At 36.3% G+C, this 15,701-nt stretch overlaps 1 long non-coding RNA gene and 1 pseudogene across 1 annotated transcript in view; one reads left to right on the top strand and one right to left on the bottom strand.

Moving 5' to 3' along the window:
• Window positions 1–15,701, top strand: part of LOC132681176 (uncharacterized) — a 233,327-nt gene that overhangs the window by 213,174 nt on the left and 4,452 nt on the right. The window lies entirely within an intron of this gene.
• LOC132681175 (neuronal regeneration-related protein pseudogene) lies at window positions 2,411–2,590 on the bottom strand (annotated as a pseudogene).

Here is a 15,701-nt window from a genome sequence, read left to right as displayed (position 1 = left end):
TTCTTCTTTGTCTGTGGGTTATTTAGAAGTGTGTTGCTTAACTTCCAAATATTTAGGGATTAGTTCTTATAAATTTCTGTTACTGATTTTTAGCTTAATTATACTATAATTGTAGTAGTTTTCTATGGAAGCTATGGAATAAATTATAGTAAACTTAATGGCTGAAAACATTACAAATTTATTATCCTTCAGTTCAGTAGTTGAGGATTATGAAGTGGTTTCCCTGGGTGAAAATAGATGGATGAATGGATAAAGATAATGTAATATATATATCATGGACTATTATTCAGCCATAAAAAAGAATGAAATCTTGCCGTTTGTAATGACCTGGTTGGAGCTAGGGAGTATAATGCTAAGCAAAGTAAGTGAGTCAAAGACAAATACCATATGATTTCACTTATATGTGAAATTTAGGAAACAAAACAAATGAGCAAAAGAAAAAGAGAGACAAACCAAGAAACCGACTCTTAGCTGTAGAGAACAAACAGAAGGTAAGAGGGTAGGGGGATGGGTGAAATAGGTGATTGGGAGTAAGGTGGTGGTGAGCCCTGACTGGGTGTTGTTTGGAACTATTGAATAACTCTATTGTATACCTAAAAGTAATATTACACTGTATGTTAACTATACTAGAATTAAAATGAAAACTTAATTAAAAAAATAAAAAAGTCCCCAATCCATTGATATATTGTAATGAAAGATGTTACTTGAAGGAGGGTTTATACACAGTATAGTTTGAAGCATTAAGCATATGATTTTTTGTTTTGTTTTGTTTTCTTTTCTTTTCTACAACTTGAATATTTATTGAACAGATACTACTAAAATACCTAAAACACACGGGGTACTTGTGGGTGCATCAGTAAAGATCACATTGTTAAAAAGCCTGCATTTTTACCAGTGCACAGCTGCAACACTGCATAAATGCTACAGGTGCAGAGTACTGTTTTCTTGCTCTATTTACACAGCTGATGTACCTATTCTAACAAAGAAGGATGCGGAGGAAAACGCACAAGAAACTCAGGCCAGTAAGGGAGCAAGAAGAGAATGAAGAAGTGCAGTGTGTGCATCACCAGTGTTAATAGTCAGGAGCAGAACAGTACAGAACAAAGCTTGCTCTCTCAGAAGAAGAGCTACAAGACAGTTAAATAAAAATTAAGGTGGGCCTTCAGACTGGCTCATACAACAACAATCCATGAGTAGATGGTATTGTCTGATTATATCTTTCTTTATCCATTTCACTGGGAGCTGGGACAGAAATGTTAATTCTACACCTTCCTTCCTTCCTTCCTTATTAAAATTGGTAAAAAAGAGCACTCTACCTTTAAAAAAATTTTTTAAAGACATTTTTTCCAACTTAATTTTTGGGAAAGGTGTAATTTTCATACTCCTACTCAGATGCCAGGTTTTTTTTGTTTTTTTTTGGATTTTTTTGAAGAGGACATTTATTTTAAAAGTTTGCCCCCCCCCCCAGATATCCTTTCAAACAAAAGAACCAAAAGAGACCCCTAAAAATGCCTGTAAAATTATTGTTTTTCTTTCTCTAAGCTAGACAGGTGAGGCTCCAAAAAAGAAGTAAGTAAATAACAGTTTTGTGGTTGCTCCCGCTCCAGTGACTGTGTGTCCATGAGCGCCAGCCAAGAGATATAAGTCTCTTACTCTCTCTGGTAGCATTTGTCCAACCTACAACACTGAAGAAGAAAGCCGCACTGAGGACACAAGGAAACAAGTCAATCCAGTCTAGAGAACAACATTCAGGCAGAGTACCAACACCTTCATAGAACATGGAAATAAAAAGTAACTCCATCAGAGCTACCTTGCCAAGAAGCATGTTGAAAGTCCAAAATAACACCGTTCATCAGTGCCTCAGGTCCTGTGGTAGCATCTTGACCACTTACCACAAGGAAACAACGAGTTTCAAACTAGTTCTACACATCAAAAAAAAAAAAATGGATAAAATATAGAGATATACAGACAACTGATGAACATAAACTACTAGGGTTGTTACATCCAAATTGAAAAAAAAATTGGGGACTCTCAACCTCTGCAAGAAGCAGAGTGAGCTTCAGGAGCTGTGTGAGTGAAAAAGCGGGAGTGGACCTGTTGGTGAGAGCAGAGGGAGTCTGAGTTGTGCAAAACATCATCGTCAAGAGCCAGGCCTGAAGGCCCACCCCTAAGGGTTGTAAATGTCGATTCACAGTGTGAAATTATGAGCATTTTCACTTGAGTCAAAATGATTAAAAGCTGGTTGGATGACACCCATTTTTTCCACTGCAAATTCTCTAAAGCAAGGCTCAGAGTCCCATAGTTTCTTCTTATACTTGATGATTTACACAGAAAAAATTCCCATATACGATATCATGATCTCATCAATACCAACACACCGATACAAATGGAAGTGTTATGATTAAAAAGATTAGAGGTGACCGATGCCTGGGGAGTGGAGTTCATTGCTGCCAAGAGGAGCCAGGGAGGCAGCGTCCATCTCTTCATCCTTTTGCGGTTCACCTCCTTTGGGACAGGAAATCTTTCCACAGGAAGCTTTCCCTCCATTTCCTTGTCTGACCCAGACAGACAGCTCTGGGTAATAAGCCATTCTGAGAGTTGTAACAGTCTTGGCTTTGCACCCTCTGTCTCTTCAGTCCAGGGAGACCAACAGACAAAAGTTCACTCTCTCCTCTCTACACCTGAAACACAAATGTGGATGAAGAAGGGCATCATGCTAGGAAAGACATCTGGGGTGGAGGAGGGAGGTACATGACTTTTCCCATATGTTTCTACACATAAGATTAAAAACACTTACATCTTAATGAAAGAAGATGTTACTTGAAGGATGGCTTATACACAGTGTAGTTTCAAGGATTTAAGCTCATGGCTTATCCAGTTTGCTTCTACACATAAATTTACCGGCACTTATATCTTAATGAAAGGAAATGTTACTGGGAAGATGCATTACACACACTGTTGTTTAAAAAAAAAAAATCACAATGACAGTGAAGCTGCATTTTTTTCTGGAGTCTGTGGGGGAGGGGGGAATCCATTTCCTTGATCTTTCTAGCTTTTAGAGGCTGCCCATAATCCTTGGCTCATGGGCCTCTTCCTTCATCTTCAGAGTCGGCAATGTGTGGAGCCTTAATGTTGCTATCTTTCTTCTCCCTCTTCTGTCTTCTTCCACTTTAAAGGAACTTGTAGATAACATTAGGTTCATCTGAAAAATCCAGAATTCCAACTGTATTTTAAGGTCACTAAATTAGCAGTCTTAATTTCACTGGTGACCCTAATTCCTACTTTCCATGTAACTTAGTATATTTACAGGCTTCAGGGATTAGTATACATGTTTATGGGCCCATCATTCTGCCTGCCACATTCAGAAAACATATGTCATGTGATATCAATTGTTAAAAATTTTTGAGATTTGTTTTATGCCCAGAAATATGGTGGTTCTTGTTGAATGCTACATGTGTACTTGAAAAGAATATGTTTTCTCTTGTCCTGAGATGGAATGTCAATTAGGTCAAGTAGAATATATCCTTAACTGATTTTTCTGTCTACTTATTAATTACCAAGAGAGGAGTGTTGAAATTCCCAACTAAAATTGAGAATTTTCTATTTCTACTTTTAGTTCTATCAGTGTTTGCTTCATATACTTTGAAGCTCCAGCTTTAGGTACATACATGTTTAGGGTTATATTCTCTTGGTGAATTAACTTTTTTTGTTATTATGAAATAGTCTTCTTTATATCTGGTAATATGTCTTGTTCTGAAAACCACTTTGTCTGAAAATAATATAGCTCCTGTAGCTTTCCTATGATTCATTTCAATTCTATTATTTGTGTCATTATTTTTAAAGTGGATTTCTTGTACAGAGTATATAGTTGTTTTTTCCTTTTTTAAATATATAGTTTGACAACTCTGCCTTTTAATTTAGGCTTTTAGGCCAATTGTATTTAATAGAATTTTCTATATACTCACATTGAAATGTATTATCTTACTAATTTTCAAAGTAGACTTATTTTTTTTTAATTTAAATTCAAGTTAAATAACATACAGTGTGGTCTTGGCTTCAGGAGTAGGACCCAGTGATTCATCTCTGACATATGAAACCCAGTACTCATCCCGAAAAGTGCCCTCCTTAATTCCCGTCACGTTTGGGGGATAATGGTATGCGTGTGTAAGTTTATCAATTGTAATAAACAAAGCACTCTGGTATGGGATGTTGATAGTGAGGTAGGTTGGGGCAGAGATGCAGGGGTGGGTAGTTTCTGCTCCATTTTGTTGTGAATGTAAAACTGCTCAAAAAAAGTAAGTCAACTTTGGCAATAAAATGGAGCTGAAACTACTACCCCTGCGTATCTGTTGCAGCCTCCCTCACTGTCAACATCCCACACCAGAGTTGTGTGTTTATTACAATTGATAAACTTACACACGCATACCATTATCACCCAAATTCCACTGTATATACCAGGGGTCACTCCCAGTGCTACACAGTCTCTGGGTTTTGACAAATGTGCAATGACACATATACACTATTACAGTGTACTCTAGAATAGTTTTACTACCCTAAAAATCCTCTTTTCTCTGTTCATTCACTTTTTCCTCTCTCCCAACCCTTGGTATAACACTGATACCCTCATCATCTCTTTTTATCAGAATGTTAAATAGTTGTAATCATACAGTAAGTAGCCTTTTCACTTAGTAAAATGTACTTATGATTCCTTCATGTCATTTCATGACTTGTTCACTCTTTTTTTTTTTTTTTTTTACTGCTGAATAAGATTCTTTTGGATATGCCACAGTTTACTTATCTGTTCATCTACTGAAGGCCATCGTTATTGCTTCCAAGTTTGGGCAGTTATGAATAAAGCTACTATAAGCATCAGTATGCAGGTTTTTGTGTGGTCATGTTTTTAGCTCTTTTGGCTAAAAACCAATATACATGATGGTTGGATCATATGGTGAGAGTATGTTTAGTTTTGTAAGAACTGCCAAACTATCTTCCAAAGGGACTATGCAATTTTGCATTTTCACCAGCCGTGAATGAGAATTCTTGTTACTCCAGAACATGGCTGGCGTTTGGTGTTGTCGGTGTTCTGGATTTTGGCCTTTCTAATAGATGTGCACTGATATCTTGTTGTTTCAGTTTGTATTTCTCTGATGACATATAATATGGAGCATCTTTTCATTTGTTTATTATTTATATATCTTCCTTGGTAAAGTGTCTGTTCAGGTCTAGAATCTATTTCTCGTTGAGTTTAAAAAAATTTTTTTTTTTAACATTTATTATTGAGAGACAGACAGACAGCATAAGCAGGGGAGGGGCGGAGAGAGGGGTAGACACAGAATCTGAAGCAGGCTCCAGGCTCTGAGCTGTCAGCACAGAGCCCGACATGGAGCTTGAACTCACAAACCACGAGATCATGACCTGAGAGGAAGTCGAACGCTTTACTGACTGAGCCACCCAGGCACCCCACTTGTTGTTGAGTTTTAAGAGTTCTTCCTATATTTTGGATAACAGTCCTTCATCAGGCATGTCTTTTGCAAGTATTTTCTCCCAGTTTGTAACCTGTCTTCCTGTTCTCTTGTCAGTGTCTTTTGCGGAGCCAAAGTTTTTAAATTTAATGAAGTCCAGCTTATTATTTCCTCCATGGGTTGTGCCTTTAATGTTATATTTAATGTCATTGCCATGTATTTAAAAAGTCATTAGGTTTTCTGCTGTTTTCCTCAGTAGTTTTATAGTTTTGTGTTTGCATTTAGGTCGATGATCCATTTTGAGTTAATTTTTGTGGAAGGTGTAGGGGCTATTTTTAATATATTCTTCTATGTTTTCTTTTTTCTACACTCTTTTAACTCAATATTATTATTTAATTTTATCTATATTATTGGTTTATAAACTATATGTCTCTGTTTCATCTTAGTGGTTATTCTAGGGTTTAAAAAATAAATCTTTAATGTATCATGGAGTGCCCTCAAATAATATTATACCTCTTTTCAGTGAAAGAATGTTATAATAAGATATCTTCATTTGTTCTTCTTTCCTTTGTGCAATTTTTTCATATATTTTGGTTTGATGTGTTTTATAAACTTTGTGATAAGTTATTTTTTTCTGTAAAGAGTTAATATTTTTAAGGAGATTAAAAAGGCAAGAAAAATAGTTTTTATATGTGCCTATATAGTCACAGATCTGGTGCTCTTTATTCCTCTGTAATTCCATATTTTCATCAAGTATCCCTTTCCCTCTTTCTGAAGAGCTTCCTTCAAGCATTCTTGCAGCCCAGATCTAATGGCAATTGATTCTCTCAACTTTTGTTTGTTTGAAAGTCTTCATTAATTTCTCTTCATTTTGGAAGATAGTGTCACTGGGTATAGAATTCTAGTTTTCTTTCAGTATTTTAAATATGTTACTCTCTTTTCTTCTGGCTTGGAGAGTTTCTAATGAGAAATAGGCTTAATTATTGTTTTTGTTCCTCTGTTGGTGATGTTCTTTCCCCCATCCCCCAAATGCTTTTAAAATCATCTCTTTATCACAGGTTTTTAGAAATTAAATTATGGTGTGCCTTGTTATATATTTGTTTCTGTTTGTTATTTTGGGCTACACTGACACTCTTTGACTTGCTTTTATAATTTTTATTAAATTTAGAAAATGTGTGGCCACTGTTTCTTCAAATCTTTTTTCTGTCTTTTCCCTTCTTTGTGAGACTGTGATTACAAATTATTTGCCATTGTCCCACAAGTTGTGAGCTCAGTGTTTCTTTGCTATCTTTTCCTTTGTGTGTTTTATATGTAATAGTTTTTCTTGCTATGTCTTCAAGTTCACAGATCTTTTCTTCTTCAGTGTATAACATGTTAATCTCATCTGGTATAGTTTTTATTTCGGACACTTCATTTATTTTTCTTTTGTTTAATTTTGGTAGTATCTTTTATGTCTCCTCATTATGCTCATGTTTTCCTCTATATTCTTTTTTTTCTTTTTTTAAAGTGTGGTTGACATACAATAGTATATTAATTTCAGGTATACAACATTTATATGCATTATGAAATGACCACCACCATATATATAACTTCCATGTGTCACCATATAATGTTGTTACATATTATTAACCATATTCCCAATACTGTATATTGTATCCCTGGCTTATTTATTTTATAACTGGAAATTTGTACCTTTAATATCCTTCTCCTGTTTCACCCATTTCATCCCTTCCCTCCCTCTGGCAACCACCAGATTGTTCACTGTATTTATGAGTCTATTTCTGTTTAATTTCATTTATTCCTTTGTTTTGTTTTTAGATTCTACCTATAAATAAAATCATATGGTATTTGTCTTTCTCTGCCCGACTTATTTCACTTAGCATAATATACTGTAGAGCCATCCATATTGTTGCAAATGGCAAGATTTCATTCTTTTTTAATGGATGAGTAATGTTCCATTGTATACATATGTGTAATCACACCTTTTTTATCCATTTATGTATCAGTAGACACTTAAGTTGCTTCCATATTTTGGCTTTTGTAAATAATGCTTCAATAAAAATAGAGGTGCTTCTATCTTTTTAATTGGTATCATTTTTTAAAATTGTTTTCAATTACATCCACATTAGCATATAGTGCGACAATGATTTCAGGAGTGGATAGCTTAATTCCCCTTACCCATTTAGTCCATCCCCCCTCCCACAACCCCTCCAGTAACCCTCTGTTTGTTCTTCATATTTAAATCTCTTCTGTTTCCCCCCTCCCTGTTTTTATATTATTTTTGCTTCCCTTCTCTTATGTTCATCTGTTTTGTATCTTAAAGCCCTCATATGAGTGAAGTGTTATGATATTTGTCTTTCTCTGACTGACTGATTTTGCCTAGCATAATACCCTCTAGTTCTGTCCACGTAGTTGCAAATGGTTAATTAGTATTTGTATACTTTGGATAAATACCCAGCAGTGGAATTGTTGGATCCCATGGTAGTTCTGTTTTTTAACTTTTAAAGGATCTTCCAGTAGTGCCTGGGTGGCTAATTTTGTTAAGTATCCAACTTCGGCTCAGGTCATTTCACAGTTAGTAAGTTTGAGTACCGCATTGGGCTCTCTGCTGTCAGCACAGAGCCTGCTTTGGATTTTCTCTCTCTCTCTTTCTCTTTGAAAATAAATAAATAAACTTAACAAAAGGAGGGGGGGGGGCATCCATACTGTTTTCCGTCATGGTTGAACCAGTTTACATTCCCACCAACAGTGCACAAGTGTTTCATTTTTTCCAAATCTTCAGCAACACTTGTTTTTTTCTTACTTTTTTTTTAAATACTAGCCATTCTGACAGGTATGAGATGATATCTAATTGTGTTTTGATGTGCTTTTAAAGACAAATACCATTTTAATTTTCCTGTTGATTAGTAATGTTGAGCATCTTTTTGCATTTCTGTTAGCCATCTCTATGTATTCTTCTTTGGAGAAAGGTCTTTTCAGATCCTCTGCCTATTTTTTAATTGGTTTGTTTGTTTTTTGATAATGAGTTGTGTGAGTTCTTTATGTATTTTGAAATATTAACCCCTTATCAGTTACATCATTTGCAAATATCTTCTTTCATTTAGTAGGTTGCCCTTTTCATTTTGCTGATGGTTTCCTTCACTGTGCAAAAGCTTTTTTGTTTGATATAGCCCCATTTGTTTATTTCTCTATATTCTTCAGCACTTGAGGATACTTATAAAGCTATTTTAATATCTTTGTTAATTTCATTATCCTTTTCATTTCTGGATCTGATTGTACTGATTTTTCTCCTGGTTCTGAGTCATATTTTCTAGACACTGTATATAACTGATAATTTTGATTTGGTGCCAGACAGTCACCCTCCTCTCTTCTTATGGTTTTTGTTTTTTTTTTTTTTTGCTACATTCTTTTTAGTGTTGGATTAAAAAAATGCTATGCAGTTAAATTTTGGGGGATTAGTTTGATTCATTTGAAGTTTGCTTTTATGCTTTGTTAGTGAGGATCCAGGACATCGTTTAGTGTAGGGCTAATTGAGTTATATTTCTAGGAGATATACTTCTGAGGATTTTAATTCATTTCACTAAGAATTAGGAGGCCTTTTCACTCTGACTCATGGGAACACAAACTGCGCAGCTCTGTGCAATCTCTGAGAATTATCTACTCTTCTGGGGTTGAGGTGGGGTGGAGATTGGGCCCTATTACTCTATCATGGTCAGGAGTAGAGGTCCTATAGGATATTTTTGAATTCTGAATTCATTTTCTTCAATGGGTATAATGCTATTGAGATTTTTTATTTGTTTTGTCAGTTTACGTAAGTTTTTTCAAAGAATCAGTTCATTTCCTCTAAGTGATCACATTTATTTGCATATGATTGTTTATAATATCTCATTATTCTTTAATCTCACTAGGATCTATAATACCTCATCTTTAATTCCAAGTATTGATGAATGTGGGGCCCAGAATGCCTAGAGAATTTTTAGTTCTCCTCTGTCATGGTCTCAGACTTCTGCAGGTCCTGTACACCTGTGCCTCAGTGAGGTGGGTCTCACTCATCTCTTCTGCTCTTCTCTTAATATTCCTCGTGAACAAATTTCTTCAGTTTTATTAAGAAATAATTGACATACCTGACAGTATAAGTTCAAGGCATAAAGTATAATGGTGTAATTTACATATGTTGCTAAACAGTTACCCCAATAGGTTCAGCTAACATCCATCATCTCATATGGATAAAATGAAGAGCGAGAAAAAAAGGAACAGGAAAACAATTTTTTCTCTTGCATTGAGAACTCTTAGCATTTACTCGCAGCAACTTGCCAGTATATCATGCAGCAGTGTTAGCTACAGTCATCATGTTGTAGGTTACATCCTTTGTATTTCTTCATCTTATAACTGTAAGTTATCCACCCCCCCACACACTTATAACCAACAATCTGATTTATTTCCCTATGATTTTTTAAAAGATTCCATTCATAAGTGAGGTTATACAGTATTTGTCTTTTTCTGACTTATTTCACTTAACATAACGCCTTCAGGGTCCATCCATGTTGTTGAAAATGGTAGTATTTCTCATTTTTTGTAGCTAATATTCCATTGTAGATATGCACCACATTTTCTTTATCCATTGATATTTTGCTGGACACTTAGATTGTTTTTATGTCTTGGCTGTTGTAAATAATACAATGAAATGCAATGAACATGGGGGTGCTGTTCTCAAGCTTGCATTTATTCCCAGATGGGACTCCTGAACATTTGATGAAGGCCTGTGGAAAAGGTGCAGATTCTTTTTGTTTAGTTCTCCCAGGGGTTCTAAAGTCTCATGCCATCCCCTAATTGGTATTTAAAATTTAGTTAAAATTGTAGGTGTTTTATTCTTACCTGTGTCCAAGGTGGCTTCTTTCTACTCCCATGTCTGTACCAAAGACACAAGCAGCCAAGAAGTTCAGCATTTTCTGGATTATGGTTTATTGGGCTTCTTTGCATTCTCAGCACACTAATGGATGTAAAACCATCTGTGATTTTATAGGTAATCTGCTTTGTTATTGTTAGGATGTAAGTGATATTCTTCTCTAGTTTCTGTATTTTCTTTGCCCGTGTTGAAGGTTGCTGCTAGTAGAGACAAATGCTGGCATTGAGGAAAAAGAGCAGGGATGATTGGAACGGTTCTGCCCTAGGGGCTACTTCTCACTGCCAATTGCAACAGTGAATCAAGGTCTCCCTGTTTCAACTGCTTACCTGTTGTTGTATCTGGAGGCTTTTACAGAGCTCTCTGTCCTGTGCCCTATAACCTGCTATTTTAATAATTTTATTTTCTGCTTAGAGTTGGTTTTTCCTGCGTATAATTAAGTACCTTGATGACATGAGTTTAAAAATAAATGAGTGGGTTTAAAAATAAATGAATGTGACACTGAATATATTTACCTATGCTACTTCAGCTGTGTTTATGTTTTGTTCTTCATTTCCTTGTGTATTACTAAAAATTAATATTCAAGTGAGGTGTTTTTCTCCCTCACCTTGTAGCTTATATGTAAGAATGACAATGGCAGTTATTTAAGATATCTCGATGTTTATACTGTGATAACTTCATATTCATAATGTTGTAATGAGGCTTTAGGTCACTTATTATGGGGTAAATTTATTCTAGTCTTATACCCTGCAAATGTAGCATTTTCTTGAGGGATTCCCAAATGTCACTTGCTTACCTCCTGCACTTATTCTAAACTGAAAAATCATTGAAAACCTAATTGTTTTCTTTTTTGAAAAAGTTTATTTATTTACTTATTTTGAGAGAGAGAGAGAGAGAGAGGCAGGCAGAGGCAGAGAGAGGGAGAGGCCGAATCCCAAGCAGGCTCTGTGCTGTCAGCACCAAGCCTGACGCAATGCTTGATCTCATAACCATGAGATCACGACCTGAGCTGAAATCAAGAGTCGGACGCTTAACTGACCGAGCCACCCAGGTTCCCTGAAACTTAATTATTTTCTCAGTGTTGCATTTTAGTCAATAAAGAAAAAATAAGGTTGGTTCATGAAGTTTATAAAGCCTATACATTTCCTTTTATTCTTCATCTTGACTAATTGAATTCTTATGCAATGAATTAGTCACTCAAACCAGTTATTCATGACTCTTGCCTCATCCTCCAAATTCAATTGTCATGAAGTCCTATCTCGGGAATATGCCACCTCCACCCCATCACCTCTCCATGCCACTATCCTAGACTAAGCCTGCATGGTTTCTCATTTTACTTTTATTGGCTGCAACAGAAGGCTGCTACATGATTTTGTAGGTTTCAAAAAGACTGTCATTACTGATATTTCCTTTGGTTCAGCTTTGCATTACAGAGAAGGCAATTTTCAAAAGTTAAGTGAAAAGAGCATACATGAATACCAGCAGCCATTGGTACAAAACCACTTTTAGCTTTAGCTATCATTTATAAAGAGAGTAGTCTAGAGGAATAGCATGTTTTAATAGGCAACTCAGATTTTCAGAAAGCTGTTGACAATAGGCTATTCCCAGACAAAGGCAGGATTAGGAATGGGATTCCTGAAGCATAGACTGTCTGGGACCCTAGAAACCAGGAAGACTGACTTGGACTTGGGAGGAAGTTCTCCATTGTGACTTTGAACAGGCTGGTATAACTCCGTTAATACAAGCAGGAGCAAAATATGTGCTAGATTATTTTTCCTTCACTTTTCCAGAACCACTCTCTACCACTCTCTTCTCTGCTTTGTGCCCCATAGGTACAAAGAAACTTTAGTTCTGCATCCATGGATTTCTTAGACTTAAGCTTCTTGGTTGGATATGGCCAATAAGAGGTATTGCAAAAGATCAAGGGTGACAGCTCAGTGAGGTCAGGGTATTGCTTCATCAGGTTTGGCCCTGCCACATTGCCAATGTATTGGCTGTTTCTCTCCTAAGGCTCCTGTCCTGCCTCTTTGGTCATAGGAGTGGTTGCAGCCCCAAATTAGTAGCCCCAAGGCACCTCGGTGGTTTCTTTTACTCCTACCTAGACTTTCTAAATAGTTCTTCCCTTCAGTTACCTCATCCTCTGTGTTCTGCTGGGACTGTGGCTATGCAGGTGATACTCAAAATATTCAATAACCTGTAGAGCACAGGCAACAACCGGTTAGAATACATGCAGCTGTAAATAAGCAGTAAGGCGGCATCAGTATTTGCTGTGTCAGTGTCAGCGCTGGTTATAGAACGTGAAAGAAGTATTTTGTAAGTAATAGTAGATAAGGTGTCAAAGTTTAGAATTTAAAAAAAGATAAAGTAGCTTTAAGATCTGTAATGACATCTTTCCTATTGTCCTCCCCTCCTCTGGTTACCTAAATAGCAGAGGAAGAGAGGATGGTGTAGTAGTAAGTCTAGGGAGGGAAACCCCTTTACCAAAGTGTGGTGCTTGCACACTCCTGGCTTAGTTGCATATTCCTTCCTTTGGGTGGAACTCCAGACGTGTTTTTGACTTACACTTTTATTGTGAGGCCGAGAAAGTAAACATTTTGGCCGCTCCCTCCACACGTTGATTTTAAACCCACTAATACATTGTATTTATACTTACATAGAAACCATTTTCAAGCACACAGGATCACATGCTTACAACTTCTCATGCTTCTTCAAGTTAATCCGATATATCTTCCTATTACAATGTAGTAGTTTTGCCATTTGATGAAAACTTCTCATCAGAGGGCATTCCTTCCTCTGTGCTGGTGAAATGTTCGTGACACCCAGAATCGCTATTGCCATGTGTGAGGACCTTTCCTGGAAACCACCAGGCAAATTCATCACTGTTCTCTGTGCTTGAAGGGGTTTCTCATTCTGTACTGTGACTAATAGTGCCTGTTTCTGTCACCATTGCTAGATTTTGATCTCCTTGAAAACAGGGATCAAATCTTTTTTCATCCTTATAACCTTAGGGCTTACAACATGGGTTGAGATGGACTTGATAAACATCTGTTGAACTGAATTCATTGAGTTCAGTAACTGCATCTTTGATGGTAAATGTGTGACAGAGCAGGGACTCAAACCCAGTTCTACTCTTACTCCTGCGCCCAAGCTCTTATTCGCTCTAGGTGCTGTGGTTCCTGGTTGTTTCACAGCAGGTTTTTTTTTTTTTTTTTAATAGATTCACGTTTATTTTTGCTAATGTTAAGTTTGCCTCATATTTTAGGAAATTGACGATTTCTTATGTGGCTTCTCAGATTTGATTTACATGTGCATCAATTAGTTTTGTGTTCTTGGCACCACAAATCCAAAGTATAAGAGTTTCCAAATGTATTGAAAACAAGATTAAAAAAAGAAAGAAAATAAGATTTTTTTTTTTTTTTTTTTTATGAGCTTGAGTTCTGTGTCTTTTCTTTCATGGCAGGGAGCAAGAGCAAAATGAGAGGCCGAGGTATATAAACTATTCGCGTAATACCACAGAGAGCCTGATGTATAGTAATGGGTCCAGGATCGTAAACGTCTCTCTTGGCACTCTTACCACTGTCAGATTATTACTGTGTTCTCAGATTCAGCTGAATGTGTTCAAGGATCTTCTTTGGTCTGAAAGGTCAGCTGCTTTTAGTTGTGCACTGGTAGAATACTAATATGTCCTTATTCAAATTACCTGCTGCAGCACTTATTAAATTGATGGCCTTGTGCTCTAATTTAATACTGGTGTCGTTCAGAGGCGGGCTGCAGCGGCACTCTGTGCTGAACTGGGTGATGGTGAGGCAAAGTTCAAGCTGAAACTGTGGTTCGGGGCTGCATTTTCCCACTAAATTAGCAGTCAGATGTGGTGTATAATTAATTAGCACAAACCAGGGAAAGCTTGTCATTTAATAAGCCTTTTTTATTTCCACATTACACAAACAGTGGGAATTGATCCATTAAGTGCCTGGCTATTAATGCTGTTTAATGTATGTCTGGTTGTTAAATTGAGATGTCTAGGTACATACGTCCAGAGTTTAAGAGCTCCTCATAGTTTGTTCAGTATTTGCTCAATTTTGAAGTCATGTTCCGCAGAATCAATAATAGCTTCATTACTGAATTTGAGCCTGATTCAAACCTGCATATGGATTTAAATGGACAATTTGAGCATGGTCTCAGAAATAAGTTGTATATATGTCTTAAAGTCCAGCTAGTCCTCTTCCCCCAGAATTAAATATTGCATTGTGTCTGCAGCATTCTCTTTTCCATTGATTTTTTATATAATCCTTGCCTGCAATTGCCTAAGGCAGAGAAGAACTTTCTCTTCATAGTAATATTCAGCATAGTATGATGGAATTGCAGTAGGAACAAGCCTTCTGAAATAAACAGAGTGAGATTTCAGCTGCCCTACCAAGATGTCTGGAAGGGCAGACAGACTTACTGTGGCTGAAGTATCATGCAAAGAGTTGGATGTTTGAAACAGCACCAGCTTAATCTTTTTTCTAGAAATGATTAAGGATGATTCAAACTGTTTTGTGAACTTGTTGTTCTGAGTTATAAGGTGTTTAACAAATGTGTTCTTTAGAGTTAGTATCATCACATCATACAAGCACAAATGGCAACATTAAATGCTTTTTTAAAGTTAATGCAGACAGGAAAACTAAATACTTGAATGTGAAATGGCTTCTAGAATGGGGTAGTTGGTGATGAAGGCCATTTGCCACATGGGGAAATTACTGTATTTGCCAGCATCTGCCACATTTTAATGAGTGAAATTAGTCCCTATATGAATTATTAAATATTAGAGAAGTTAATTATGTTTATGTGTGTGTGTGTACATACATATAAATGAAAAAGTACCTTGAAGACTCTTAAAAAAGACCAGCAAACATAATCCTAAAACTATGTCAACATTTCTGATTTTTTTTCTTGTAAACTGAGAAAACTTATTCTAGGTTTACATAAGGAATGTTAAGGCTGTATTTTTGTTAAAGGATGCCACTAGGGATTATTTTTGCTTGTGTAATAAGAAGAAATTTATAAGCTACTGAAATTATTTGAGCTGTGAAAGTTTTGTTTTGAAGAATAAGTTAAAATGGCTGTGGCATAGAACACTCATGTTTTGGGACCAGTACGGACCTGTGTTATAGTAGTGATCTTATTTTGCCTTATGTTATAGTCCTGTTTCCATGCTTGTCTCCTATCCTGACTTAAAATACCTGTAATTCTGGGGCATGTCTAAATATAATATTATACTTTTGATTTTTTATTATTTTGGCAGAATCAAGAATGTATAACACATTTGGGTGGTACTTGAGGGGAAAACTCGTTTA

The sequence above is a fragment of the Panthera onca genome, chromosome A1, assembly GCF_046562875.1.
Source record: "Panthera onca isolate mPanOnc1 chromosome A1, mPanOnc1 haplotype 2, whole genome shotgun sequence".
Lineage (NCBI taxonomy): Eukaryota > Metazoa > Chordata > Mammalia > Carnivora > Felidae > Panthera > Panthera onca.
Note: the sequence above shows the minus strand (reverse complement) of the source record. Positions and strands in the feature narration are given on the sequence as shown.